The following is a 14,215-nucleotide window of genomic DNA, read 5'->3' as shown; positions in this document are numbered from 1 at the left end:
GTGTGGATTATGCAAATGGGCTGGAGCCCAGCGAATAAAATTGGAGATTAGACATTCACACAGGCAGGCGCTAGCACAGGGCAGCCCCGGTGCGGGGAGTGAGGGGCCGGGAGGGAGGGGAGGCTAAGGGGCCGGGCTGGGGAGGGCCAGGGGGTCAGGACGTGGAAGCAGGAAGGAGAAGGAGAAGCAAGGGAAGGGGAGGGGAGGATGGGACAAGGCAGTGGGAACTGCATCCTCCCTCAAGCCCCCAGGCTGCCCCTGAATGATGACATCAGGCCCCTGGGAGAGGGAAATTAAGGCAGGTGACCTGACCAGCCCTGCAGAGAACCAGCCTTGCCAGGCCCTGGAGGGGAGGCACCCCTGTGGCCTCCAGAGCTTGTGCTGGGCCCCGTGGAGCCAGGGCACTCTCTCCCGTAGAGGGGAGGGGCAGGGTGGGGCAATCTGGGCCCGTCCCTCCAGCTAGCTGCCCCACAGTGAGAGCTGGCCCGTAGGACCAGGTTTGGTTAGGTAGGTGGCAGCCACCACAATGACCCACTCGATAGACCAGGATGCCCACGGTTGCCCCCAGCTCTGTGACTGACCCACCAGCTGTGTGACCCCAGGCAGTCTGCTTGTGGTCTCCGGGCTCAGTTTCCAAACAAAAGGACTAGAGAGGATGATTCCTTCACTTCACTGCAGCTTTAAAAGATGGGGTGACACTCTCCATAGCCAAATGCAATCCAGGTCTCCCAGAGCTGGCTGAACAGAGGTGGCGGGGCCTGGAGAGACAGGCAGCCATGAGGGTGTCCAGGCACCCTCGCCTAGAGCTGGCCTCCTCCACCCAGAGCGCCCCCACCCACACTGCTCCGAATGCTTAGGGTGACTCATCCAGTTAAGCCTTCCAAAAGGTCTGTAAGGGGTGCCATCGTCATCCCTATTGACTGAGGCACAGAGAAGTTCAGTAACCTGCCCAAGGTCACGCAGCTTGTAAAGGGCAGAGCAGGAACTGTCATGCATTTGTGCCTTCAACTCAGGCTCCCCCGAAATGCCAAGCTCTGGGTGGAAGTTAAAAACATAAAAACCAATGTAACCAAGGTCCCCATCCTTGAGGGGCTCCATTCTGCTGGAGTGAAATTTCTGGATCTGCCGTGTTTAAGCAGAGTAAGGGGCCACGGGCCTCTCACCCCACCCCTGCAAGCGCCCAGGCAAAACCCTCCCAGACACGTGTGAAGGCCCCTGTGACTTGGAAACAGAGTCAGTGAAGAAAATCTGCACAGGCCAGGCACAGTGGCTCACGCCTGTAATCCCAGCAGTTTGGGAGGCCGAGGTGGGTGGATCACTTGAGGTCAGGAGTTTGAGACCAACTTGGGCAACATGAAGAAACCCTGTCTCTACAAAAAATACAAAAATTAGCTGGGCATGGTGGTCCCAGCTACTTGGGAGGCTGAGACAGGAGGATCACTTGAACCCAGGAAGTGGAGGTTGCGGTGAGCCAAGATCATGCCACGGCACTCCAGCTTGGGCAACAGAGAGAGACGAAGAAGAAAAGAAAAGAAAAAAAGAAAAAGAAAATTCTGCACACACGGAGCTCTCTGACCCGGGGAGGGGGTGCCCCTGGCCGCAGGTGCTACTTAGCCTTAAACTGACGTGAATTAAAATTAAATACAACGAGTGCATCCGATCCTCATTCTCCAGCCACATTCTGAGCACTCTATAGCCACGTCGCTGGAGGCTTCCGATTTGGGCGTCACGGATCTAGAACATTCCATCAGTGTAGAATGTTCCAGCAGACAGCGCTGCTGTGGAAAGTCGGCTCCAGGAACACGGGATTTTTGTCTTTTGTTGGTGATGAATTCCTAGCACCCAGAACAGTCCCTGGCTGTCCATTTATGGAATGAATGAAGAAATGAAATGCCTCTTCTACAAAGAACAACAACGGTTGATTTTGAAAAGGAGCCGGCGGAGTCCCGGTGAGGTCCGGACCCTGAGTGGCTGGTCTGCTTGCAGCCAGGAGCCCCCAGCACCCCCAGCCCATGCCCATCTCAGGGTCAGAGGGGAGGCTGGTCTTGCCACGGGGGGCACTGCCGACAGCCAGGTGACTGCCTCCAGGAACCCTCCCCAGCACCCCTGAGCCAGCAAGGCTGTGAGGAGCAAAAGGCTGGCTGTTTGCAAAGAACCAGTTCCTACCAAGGCTCCATCTGCATTTGGGAGTCAGGAGAGAAAAGTCAGGGCCACTGGGCTCCCAAATCTCCCTTCTCTTGGCACAAACTAACCAGCCTCGTCTCCCCACTTTCTGAGTTGGGGCCCTCAGTTCTAATGCGGGCTGGGGCTGACAGAGTAGCAACTGGAGGGGAAACTACAGTTAAACAATTAAACTCCTGGGTACCTCCAGGGCCCCTGGAAATAAACCAGGAGTGCCCGATAGAGGCCCCTACACCTCAACCCCAGGGTCACGCACTGTTCTCTGGATCCGATAAAAGCCGTGGACCTACTGCTAGGACTACAGGGAAGGACCCCAATTTTGCCACCAATATCAGGGGGTCTGTTAAGTCCTGATGGCCTCTGCCCTAGCATCTCTTCCCACACGAACAAGAGTAAGGCGAAAAGGGCAGGGTGGCCCTCGGGACACAGGCGCCTCAAATGCCCTGTGCCCTGCTCCCCAGGAGGGCACACAACTGTGGGCTGTCCCTGGTCCAGCTCCGAGAGCACGTCTGGTCCCCCCCACCGCATGTCAGCACCGAGCGCGGCCCAAGCTTCATCCTAGGGATTCTTGGCTAGCCCTGGGGAAAACAGGGTTCCCATTTTACAGGATGGAAAAGAGGGGTCCCAAGAGGCAGAGTGAGCTGTGGAGGGTCACAGAGCCAAATGGTGGTACAGCGTGGCCGGGCAGGAGCCCAACACCCACTTCTCCCACAAAGGGCCTGCCACACATGCTCCACACACACTCCATCCCTCCCACACGCACACGCTCTCTCACACACATTCACATATCACACATGCTCAATCACACACACACACACACATTCACACACAGGCCCACACATTCACACATGCACACAATGTCACACATGCTCAATCACACATGTTCACACTCATTCACACGTGGGCCCACACGTTCACACACGCACACGATGTCACACATGCTCACACAATCACACACGTTCACAGTGACATACACAATGTCACACACATTCACACTCACGCTCACAATCACAGGGTCATGATCACACACGTTCAATTGCACAAATATTCACAGTCACATGCCTCACACACACACCTTCACAATCAGATACATTCATAAACACATTCACACTCATGTCTCACATGTTCATTCACACAGGTCACACAGTCTCACATTCACACACGCACTCACACACCACACGCTCACTCTCACATTCACACACACAATGTCACACACGTTCACATACATGCTCAATCACACTCAGGTTCACATCACACACAATCATTCACACACAGTGTCTCCGTCACATGCTCACAATATCTCACACATGTCCACACACGTTCACACATATTCACACTCACATTCACACACATCTTACACATTCACACATACATTCACAATGTCACACACGTTCACACATGTTCAGTCATCCACATTCACACAACGTCACATTCACACGTTCACACACACACTCACAATATCTCACGTGCACATTCCATACACAGTCATATATTTGCACACGTCATACATACGCATTCACTGACATTCACACATATTTGCATGCACACACACACTGGGTCACACATGCTCAGGCACGATGCTTCAGAAATGTTATTCACTTGGAGAGCTGGTAAACAAATACCAGGGACCGCCCCCCCACCTTCCAGAGATGCCAGGGAAACTCAACCTGCTGTGGCTCCTCTGGAGTTCTTCCAAAAGTGCCCAGGCTCCACCCGCGCTGTGTCAAAGCTCCCACCCAGCCCAGGCCCTGCCCACCCAGCATCCAGGCTCTGCCCAGCGTCCAGGGCTCTCAGGTCCACAGCCCTCTCCACCTGTGTGCACAGCTGAGAAACAGGGCCCTACCCGACCCAGAAGCATCCCGCAAACCCTCCCCACCCCAGCAGGTGCTCAGGTGGCATCCTGGGTCTCCCATGCCCCAGGCAGGAGGTCTGGGGTGCAGAGTGGTCACCAACACTCCTTTCAGCTCCTACTAGGAAGCGGGCGGGGGTGCGGCCTGAAAAGTCCCCAGCTGGGCAGAGAGGAGGAAGGGAGGGGAGAGGCGGGTACACAGTGATCCCGGGAAGGATTTGGGGGCCTGGAAGTCATGACAGCCCATGGCCCTCCTGGCATGCAGGAGTGTACCCCACCCTCAGATGTGTGAGTGTGTGTGAGAGTATATGTGTGAACATGTGTTAGTGTGAACGTGTGTGTGAATATGTGTGAGTGTGAACATGTGAAAGTCTCTGGGGGGACTCTCATTCCCCCAGAGCTGTGTGCACGGCTGCCCCCCAGGGCAGCAGGTACAGAGGCCGAGGGCCGTTCGGGAGGCAGCGGGCCTCGGGTGCTTATCTGGGCTGTCCTCAGCCCTCCAGCGTCCCCGGGCCCCCTGACAAAGGCCCTCCTCCCTCCAGGAAAGTGCTCCTTGTTACTAACGGCCACGGCAGATTTCGCCGCCTGCCCGAGTTGATAGGAGATGTATGCAGCCCGCCAAGTCGGGAAATACAGAAATATTCCTGATAATACTTCTTGTCCCAGCAAAGGTCACGGACAGGGCCTATCAATCCCGAGAAATAAAGAAGCCCCCGGTTTTGCTTGTTCTCTGGCGAGGCAGGAGAAGAGCCCTTTCTTTAATCGCCTCATTTGGAGCACTGGCCGGGGTTGTATGTCATCCGAATTACAGATTCAGCATTAATTGACCAGATGTGGGGGGCTCTTTCAGGGCCCTTGAGGATCATAAAGCCGTTCCCACACTGGTAATTAGCAGCCTAGCAGGCCCAGGCTGGGACACGGGCCCCCCAAGGCCCGCAGCGGGGAAGGGGGGGCCGGCCAGCCAGTGAGCATGTGCTGCCTCTCTCAAGGCCCAGGGACCCCCTCAAGAGCAGCCAGGCTGGTGGCTGATGCCACGTAGAGGACGCTGTGTTCTGGGAAGCTGGTGGCAGCCAGCAGTGGGTGCATTTCTTGGCTGACCCTGCCCTGGCCTCCTGGTGGGGAATCGAGCGAGATGCAAGAGGCCAGCTGGGGAGGGGGGCTCGCCCCAGTGAAGTGAAGCTGGCAAGGACACCGTCACCCACCACCAAAGGGGTGGGTGCAGCAGTGAATCCCCTGGCCTCTGGAAAGCGGAGGACGAAGAGACACTGCCTCCCCTGTAGAGAGGCGCGGGACAGTGACAGCCAGGTGACCAATTACGATGACCGAGGGCATCCACAAGGGTGACATTACGTTTAACAACCAGCCCGGCAAGGCCGGGGCTAAAGCAAGGTGGTGCCTGCCTGTCCTGCAAAACCTTAACTCTTTCACCGTCCAGACATGGGAAGGGCTGGGGGAGGGGGCCCAAGGGTCCGGGAAGGCTTGGGGGTAGGGCGAGGAACAGCCTCTTTGCCAACCAGCACAAAAGTCCTGTAACGTTTTATCCACCAACCCAGACTAAGTATCCCAGCCCTCTAGCACTGGCTCCCTGAGGAACAGCTGCGGCAGGAGAGGTTTCTCGGTGGCAGAACCTTCCTGGGGATCCTTGCAACCCATACTCCGGCCTCTGCTCAGTGATGGGGCAAAAACAACAGCGGGCCTGGGCTGAGCTGAGAAGCCCCCACCTCTCCCAGGATCGTACCTGGGTGTACCTGGGCCGAAGGTGTGAAGCCCCCGGTGTGTCCCCAGGAGCCCAGCAGGTGCGCGGTGTCCCTCGCCCTTCCCCTCTGGAGCCTGACCACCCAGAGCCTCATATGCACACCGCCGTGATCAGTTCTGCTGTGATGTGTTTTATGAACATGCAGATGGCATGGCCAGGGCCGGGGGGAGGTTTTACCTTGGGATAAGAAATTAACACTGGCAAATAGCAAATTTACTGAATGTATTTTCATTTTCCTAATACCAGCACCATCTGCTAGCAATTGGGGCTCCACATCGCCGTTTCCCCCTTTATTTCTCCCGTCCGCTCTTTCCTGTTTTCATCATCCATGGCCGGGCCCTCCAGACGCCGCTGGGGGTGGGGATTTCATCTTCAGACCAGAGTGCCCACACTGGGACCAGCATCCTGTACCCTCCCACCCGAGGCCAAGGCCCATCCTACTGCTACCCATGTCTCCTCCAGGCGACAAGAGACGGAGGTGCCCCCACCACACACACGATTCCGCATCTTAGAGGGGTGATGTGAGCCTAGCGAGGAACAGCCTTTAACCAACCCTCACTCTCAACCGTGTAGTGCAATCAAAACAGCTCCATCCAGCCCCCTGGCAGCTGTGGGCACTTACTCCTCTCGTGCTGCATGCTGGAATTATTTAAAATAAGAAAGTTAGCTACTGTGCCTTCTGCACTGAGCTCGCCTGAGCTGGGGGAGTAGGGAGGGGCTGCCGGGGGGCCTGGGGGCACGGAGGAGAGCCGACCCGGCTCCGGGGTTTCCTGCAGCCCAGGAGAAAGGGGCCCTCCATGCCGGGGCTGTGGACGGGGGTCTCACACGGCTGCTCTCAGAGGTGGGAGGGGTGATACTTTCCACACGGGAAGCCATGGAGCACGGCAGTCGGGGGGGCGCGGGGGCCGGCGTCGGGCCTGTGAGCACGTTGTAGGAGCAGCTGCGACTCTTGGCCATGCGGCCTGGCAGTGGGACAGCTGGTGTGGCCCGGCTCCCGGGAGGGACTGGATCCATCCTGGGAGCCCCTGGAAGAACAAACATACCAGGGCCGACCAATGATGACGCTCATGAAACAGCCTTCGGGCTGAGCCCGTGGGAAGGTGAGATCAGAGAGATGGGGCTGGAGGAGAGGGGCTGTCCCTCCCGGCACTCGGGAACCTCCCGGACAAAGGCACCCAGGCCAGGGCTCCGCCGTCCGAGGCAACACTTATGTCATGGGCTGAACTGTGTCCCCCAAATTCTCACGCTGAAGTCCTAACCCCCAGTGCCACAGAATGTGCCCTTATCTGGAAATTGCAGATGTAATTAATTAGTTCAGATGAGGTCACACCAGGGTAGGGTGGGCCTGAACCCATTGACTGGAGTCCTTCTAACAAGGGGAAATCTGGACACAGAGACAGATGCAGATAGCAGAATGACGATGCGAAGAGACACAGGGAACGGACGGCCAAGTAGGGGAGAGAGGCCTGCCTGGACCAGACCCTTCCCTCCCAGCTCTCAAAGGGAGCCAGACTTGGGGTGAACCTGCACCTCCCACCAAGATGTAGGCTCTTCTATTACCCCCATTTACAAGTGAGGGAACTGAGGCACAGAGAGGTTGAGTAACTTGCCCAAGGTCACACAGCTAACAATTGTCAGAGGCAGGAAGTGACCCTAGGCAGGCTGGCTCCAAGTCCACACTCCTCACACAGGTCCCAATTCACACCCCGCAGCCAAAGGAAGTGTATGTGGATCAGACACTTAAGACACTGGCTGGGAAGCTCTCAGAGTGGGATGATGCTCGTGTCATCGCCGTCAGCTCTATAGATAAGGAAACTGAGGCCCAGAGAAGGGACGGTACTTGTCCATGGCCATGCAGGAAGAGTTCCAGAACCAGGATGGGCCCCTTGGGTCCTGCAGCAGACCACAATGATGGGAGGGGTCTAGACTTGGGCTGGGACAGAGCAGGAAAGTCTCCCTCCCTCCTCCCCACATGGAGACCCAGCTGGGCAGAAAGACACCCCAAAAGCGACCATGTGCCAAAGCGAGTGTTTGGAGAAACTGTAGGTGACACACAGGAGAGTCCTGCTGTCCTGGGCGTACTCCTTGGGGTCTTATGGCACGGGCCTCCAAGCTCAGGGGTCATGCCTGGGCACCCTGAAAATGCCCTCTCGGCTGCCATACAGAAGAACCACCAAAAAGGGAAGAGAAGGAAAGCCCCCGGGCAGGGCTTGGAGCCATCCTGGATGGGCCTCTGGTTCCTGGAGCCGTTGGGGACCAATGGGTAGAAGCCTCTGGACTCCAGGACGCCGGTGACACACAGCAGGGCAGGCAGGGCTGTGGCAGGGGTTCCTGCAGGCCAGCAAGTTTTTATTGTCCCATCCTCTGTGGCCTCGCCGGAGACAACAGCAGGTGGAAAGCGGCAAACGGCTCAGCAGCTGATCACGCCTTTTTTTTTCACCTTTTAGAAAACGTCCTCGCAACTTTTCTTTCCCGTCAGTGAAAGCTCCTGCCCCATACGCTGGATTTGGCCTTGGAAGACGAGGTCTTCGGACTTCCCTGGCCATCTCTGGCGCATCCCATCACCGTGACAACCTGGGCCACGTGGCCCCACAGTTTGCCTCCTTGGAGGTTGTGGATGGGGCTGGAGGGGTGGGGGAAGGAGTGCAGGGGGCGAGGGTCTTGGCAGCCTCCACCTTGGCACGCGTTTCCATCCCGCAGAGCCGCCCCCACACCCTGCTCAGCCATGCTGCTCCCACCAACTTTTCCGGCCAGAGGGAAGCCAATGCATGAGATTAGAGGATAAAATTTGATTTGAAAGAATTTTATCGTTCAGCCCAATGATGGTTTTAAATATTAAAAAGGCATAAAACGGAGGGGGAACGGAAAAGCAGTACCAAGTACCAGCCTCAGATGGCTTTCGCCAAATATCGCTGCCATCTGAGAAAGAACGCGTGCGGGGAGAGGAAGGGGTGGGGGAAACTGCTCCACCTCCCCGATCCTACCGCTTTGCAGGCGTTCTCAAAGCAGCATCCCGGATCTCCCAAACCTTACGCAGACAGGTAATACATTCATTATTGATGGATCAGTACCCGGAGAGTGTAAATTACTGAAACAAACACGGCATAATTAGGGCATTAGAGGCAGCGTGGAGGGAAGGCGGGGTGTGCTCCGCTTGGCTGTGGCTTTCATCTTTGCAGGTGTTCATCTTGGTGGTAGCCAGCATCCCAGCCTGCCTACCATATGCACATCCCAGCTAGCCAGTTCTCAGCTGGGAGGCCCACTGGGAACTCCCTCCTGCCCAAAAAGAGGGGAGCCAGGGGCCCCGAACCAGCCTGGCATCTTGGGGAACACGCAGAGGGGGAGGAAGCAGGTCTCCAAACAGACAGCGGCCCACGCACCGGCACACACGCACACAAAGACCCAAGGCCAGTCTGCGGGCTGTGCAGCTGGCGAGCCTGTGTCCCCGTCCCCATGCGTGCCCTCAGGATTTCATGACAAGAATGAAACTGATCAGGCAGCCTCCAGCTCCATAATTAGGGCCAATTGAAGGAGACAAAGAAATCTATGGAGATCACAGTGGGAAGTGGTAGTGATGAACGCTGGCTTTGAAACAGCGTTTTGTACTCACTGGACCATCACTGTCTTTACATAAAAGCTGCCTGCCTCCTTTCCCTCACTCCCCTCCCTGGGAGCACAGGCCGCCAGGGAGGCAGGCTCCAGACAGCCCCTCCAGCAATTGCCTTTTCTGGGTCAGGCCTCATTTCTCGTGGCACGACAGGAGGAGGACGGGGGGAGCGGGTGAGGCCTCCTCTTTTGTTTTTTTGTGTTTTGGCAGTGGGAAAAGACAAAAGGCAGGCATGAAAAGCCCCCGCTCTCACATGCATCTGAATATGGGGGGGCTGCAGGAAGGTGACTCACTCACTGGCATGCTGGGAGAGCACAGGGCCCGAGTGTGAGTTTGCGTGTGAATGTGTGAGCATGTGTGAGTTCCTGCGTGTGTGACTTCAGGCGTGCGTGTGTGTGTGTGTGTGTGTTGGAATGGGGGGGGGGTCCTGGAAAGGCCGAGAGCCTTGGAATCTGAGGAGTCTGCAGTCCATTCTTGATACTGCTTTACTTTCCAAAAAGTTATGACAACAAAGCCACCCTGGGGCCCAGACCTGGAAGCCGTCAGCTATGGAGGACCCTGGAAGCAGACAGAGAAAGGTGAGTTTGAGGGGACAGGGCCAGGGGCTGCTGGCAGAGCTGCAGGGCACAGGGCACACATGGCCAGGGCTGCCTGGGCAGACAGCTCACTTCCTGGGGATTCTAGAAGGAAACCCCAACTGAGAATCGCTGCACGTCCTGCCTGTTACCCCTGTAATCGGGGGAACGGGGGTGGAATCAAAGATTGGGCCAGCGTGTCCTGCTGTCCCCTAGAATTCCAGTGGGAGACCCCCAGGACACCACCCTCACAGGAGGGTAGCCTCTGGAGAGCTGGGGGCGCACCCTGCAGGGAGGAATGAGTGGCTCCAGGAAGCCACCCTGGCTGGCATCCCCGAGATTGTGCCAGCTTGCTCAAGCAGGCATGTGTGGCTTCCCTCCCCGTGCCCACAGTAATCCTCCGACTTTACAGCAAATTATTAAAACTCACTTATATTTAATCTGCCTTCTGGAATTAATTGAATTTTTACGCTCAGCAAATGCCACAGTTTGTGCTGCCTCCCGATCGCTGGCTCGGAACAGCTAAATGACAAGGCGGCCGACCAACCGCAGGCTCTGCAGACGGGCTCTCGGGGGTGAAAAGGCATTAAGAGGCGAGGGGGGGTTGTGCAGGATGGCCCCGTCCCCACCCCAATGCCCTGAACCGTGGAGACGAGAAGCTCAATTTATCAACAAGGGGAGGACTGAGCTCCAGGCGCCCCAGGCGGCTGCGTAAGGGGGAACTGGGTGTCAGCTCTGGGAATGCCACCAGTGCTGACTGAGGACCACCAGAGGGAGGAGCCACCCAGGAAGCAAGCCAGGCAGGGCTCCTCCCCTTGCCAAGGAGGGTCCTCCCAGGGGATGTTGGGTCCAAGGAAGCTTCACCCTTTCCCAAGTGACCGGGCTCTGGCCAGTCCCCCAAAAGGCCCCAAGAACACCATTTCCTCTCCTGCTCTTAGCATTCCCAGGAACTCAGCACACGGGGGCTTCCCCATCCCCCATGAACCACAGCCAGCTTCTGCAGTGGAGTTCCACCCGAAGGCGAAGGCATGGAGGATCCAAGGTCACACTGAATACTGGCATGCTCCCTTCTCGCCGAGACACATTAATCCAGGGGGTGCCGACACCTCGGGGGAGGAGGGGCAATGTTTGCAGAGCCCCGTTCGGGTGCTAAGTGAATCCTCTTACATTTGCCAGGTTTGGAGTTTTCAGTGAGATGACACCAGCGTGCCTGCGGAAGTGGCTGTGTCTCCTCTTGCCCACCCAATGCCGCCCCAGAAGCCCAGGGATGGAGGCCCAGGAGACGGATCCCACAAAAGCCAGCACCCACTCCACCCCAGGTGGCTGGCGGTATCTGTCTCTTCAATCTGACTGATCATCCACTTGGGGTGGGGAGCTTTGAAAAATGCAGACTGCCAGGCCCCACCCCAGATCCTCTGGCTGGGATTTGCTGGGTGGTAGAAACCCAGGGAAATTTGTGTTTTCTAGAACCCCACGAGATTCGGATGCAGCCAGTGGGGGCCAGGAACCTCAGCAGGGGAAGCTGCAGCCCTGGGTGTAGACTCCATCCGCTCGTGCCTGATGCAGCCCTCCTCTCCAGGAAGGGCGAGCTCACTGAAGGGGACAGGTCATAGGTCAGCCCAATTCACCCTGAGCACAGAAATGCACACTGCATTTAGGATGGCCAGATTGCTGGACCAAGCCTGTCTCTCTGTCCGCTGCACACATATGCACATGCACGTGCACACAGACACATGCTGAACTTCTATGGAAGAGGAGAGCGGTAGGACCAGGCTCTCCAGGGTCCTGCCTTGGGGTATCTCCCCACAACTGTGGCATAAACCTCTCTCCAGAAACAGTGGGCCTGATAACCCCTCTCAGCTCCCCAAAATCCGAATCCTAAAAGGCTCTCCCCAGGGTTCGTCCGGCTTCAGCAGAGACCCTTCCCACCCAGGCCAGAGCCCAGCATTCTCAGTTGCCAGGGACACTGTGCAGTATGGCCCCCAGCAACCTGGAGACATCGAGGTCCCATCTCCCTGCTTCCAAGCTGCCAACCTTCCTCATTTCCTGGGTGGTGGGTAAGGCACAGGGGGGATGGGGGCAGAAGAGATCCTCCCCGTCTCTTGGGGCTTCCTCAGCCCCTTCCCCACTGAAGCTCCCTTCTGAAGGAGGCTGGAGAGCTGCTGTGGAGAGAGAAGCCCATGTGGGATGCCCTCCCAACACACACAGGTTGATCACCTCACCAAATCCTTATTAAAACCATCCCTGTTCAAAGGCAAAATCTGCCAACCACCAGTGTCCCTCTGACCTAATGCCCAGCAGGACAAGAGCTCAATGCCTGGATGTCACCTCCAGGGCCTCAGCAACTGTGCACCTCTGCTCAGGCTGCCAAACAAAACACCCTAGACTTCGTGGCTTAAACACAGAAATTTATTTTCTCATAGTTCTTAAGGCTAGAAGGCCAAGATCAAGGTGCCGGCAGGGCTGATTTCTGTGGAGGGCTCCCTGCTTGGATTGCAGACGGCTGCCTTCTGGCCGAGAGCTCATGTGACAGAGACAGCGCACTCTCCGGGGTCTCCTCCTGTAAGGACACTAATTCTAGCAGAGCAGGGGCCCACCCTGAGGACCTCACTTAACCATAACTATTTCCTTAGAGGCTCCATTTCCAAATACAGCCACCCTGAGGGTTGGGGCTTCCACATCTGAATTTGGGGGAGCACAAACATTCAGCCTGTGACAGGGATACCAACAGATGTCAGCCACCACAGCCAGGCCTTGTGACCCAACAGGAGGCTGCAGTGTCCCTGGGCATCGCTGGGGCATGTCTCAAATGGGTCTAAACCCAGTCCCTCTGGCTGAGAGCAGAGGTCTGAGAGGCTCAATGGCAGGAAGGAGCCCAGTTCAGTCGGGAGGCAGAGAGCATGCAGCCTCCCTCCTTGGCAGGGGTTCGGATGCTGCCCAGCCTTCAGGGCTGGCCGGCTGCTGCCCAAGGCCTCCCGCTTCTCCAGGAAGGGCCCTCCCTTGCTCTCTCCCTCTCTGAACTCACCCCTTCTCCCTCTCCCTACACGCTTTTCCACTGGGAGACTGGAACATCATCGGGACAGCCCAGAATGTCCTCTTCCCCTGCAGGAGCTCAGCAAACATCCACAGAGTGAACATTCCAAGCAACAAAGTCCAGGAGCCACGTTCCAGCCATGGGGCCTCTGCACCTGCTGTTCTCTTCACATGGCCTGCCCTTCCCCCAGAAAGAGAGAAGAGGCCCTCTCTGGTTGTCCCATCGAAACTCCACCCTTCTCTCACCCCCCCTCCCAGCTGTATCCCTTCTCTGCAGCCCTAACATGCATTCCACTTTATTTGCCTTGTCTACTGTCTGCCTCCCTAACTACTAAGTCAGTTCCAGAGGCTCCAGGATTTTTGCCTTTTTAGTTTAGCCCTGGTTCCCCAGGGCCTTAGAGACTAGTGTGCAGTGCTTAGCAGCCAGTAGATGCTCAATAAATGCTTGCTGATTGACTGGGGTGAGCTCCCCGTCCATGGAGCTATTTCAAGCCAAGCCTAGACGATCTTTCAGGGCTAGTTCTAACCTAAGACTTGGTAGTTCCATGACTCTCTTCCTAGCCCAGACCGAAAAGGAACTTTCAGCAGGAACCCCGGACTGGGATCTGAGATGGGGCTCCTTGGAGGACTCTGACTAGGAAGAGAGACGGGAGGCCGCACCAAAAACACAAGCCCTTCATGAGTCTCCCAGGCGTAGGTCTGGGGAATCCCCCAGGCCCCTCAGGCGCGACCCCGCTGGCCCTGGATCTCCAGGACGCGTCCCTCTGACCTGCCTGCCCGGCCTGTGAGTCCCCGGCAGCAACCATGCAGACACAGGCTGCCCAGCGCCAGGGCCAGGCCGGATTATCATACATTAAGACATAATTACTCTGCGGAAATTTACAATACAAAGCGCCCTCCCCAAGTTGGCTTCAGAAGGATTCCAAGGATACAAAGACCTGCTGTGTCTGCCACCGACCCAAGCTGGCCCCAGCCAGAATTTCAAAAGAAGTGGGTGGGTTAGTTTTTGGAAAAACCCCATTCTACCCTCCAGGCAGAAGCCCCGCCCCAAGGGTAGAGCCCTCTGATACCCCAAGCCCCACCCAGAGAGTAGGGTCCCCTCCATCCCGACCAGCCTTGCTCCTAAACTACTCGGGTTCCCCCAAGCCCAGAAGCTCCAAGCTGACACCACCAAGGTCACCCCACTTCTCCCAAGTTCTCTCTTTTTAGACTAT

General features: G+C 56.8%; 1 protein-coding gene and 1 long non-coding RNA gene across 6 annotated transcripts in view; one reads left to right on the top strand and one right to left on the bottom strand.

Moving 5' to 3' along the window:
* GSE1 (Gse1 coiled-coil protein) overlaps positions 1 to 14,215 on the bottom strand; it is a 501,636-nt gene that overhangs the window by 81,802 nt on the left and 405,619 nt on the right. The gene's annotated exons all lie outside the window — the stretch shown is intronic.
* Positions 9,660 to 13,959, top strand: LOC134738575 (uncharacterized). Its single transcript, XR_010124383.1, has 3 exons — positions 9,660 to 9,971; positions 11,145 to 11,287; positions 13,077 to 13,959. It is a non-coding gene; the product is annotated as an uncharacterized LOC134738575 (long non-coding RNA).

The sequence above is a fragment of the Pongo pygmaeus genome, chromosome 18, assembly GCF_028885625.2.
Source record: "Pongo pygmaeus isolate AG05252 chromosome 18, NHGRI_mPonPyg2-v2.0_pri, whole genome shotgun sequence".
In the NCBI taxonomy this organism is placed as follows: Eukaryota; Metazoa; Chordata; class Mammalia; order Primates; family Hominidae; genus Pongo; species Pongo pygmaeus.
Note: the sequence above shows the minus strand (reverse complement) of the source record. Positions and strands in the feature narration are given on the sequence as shown.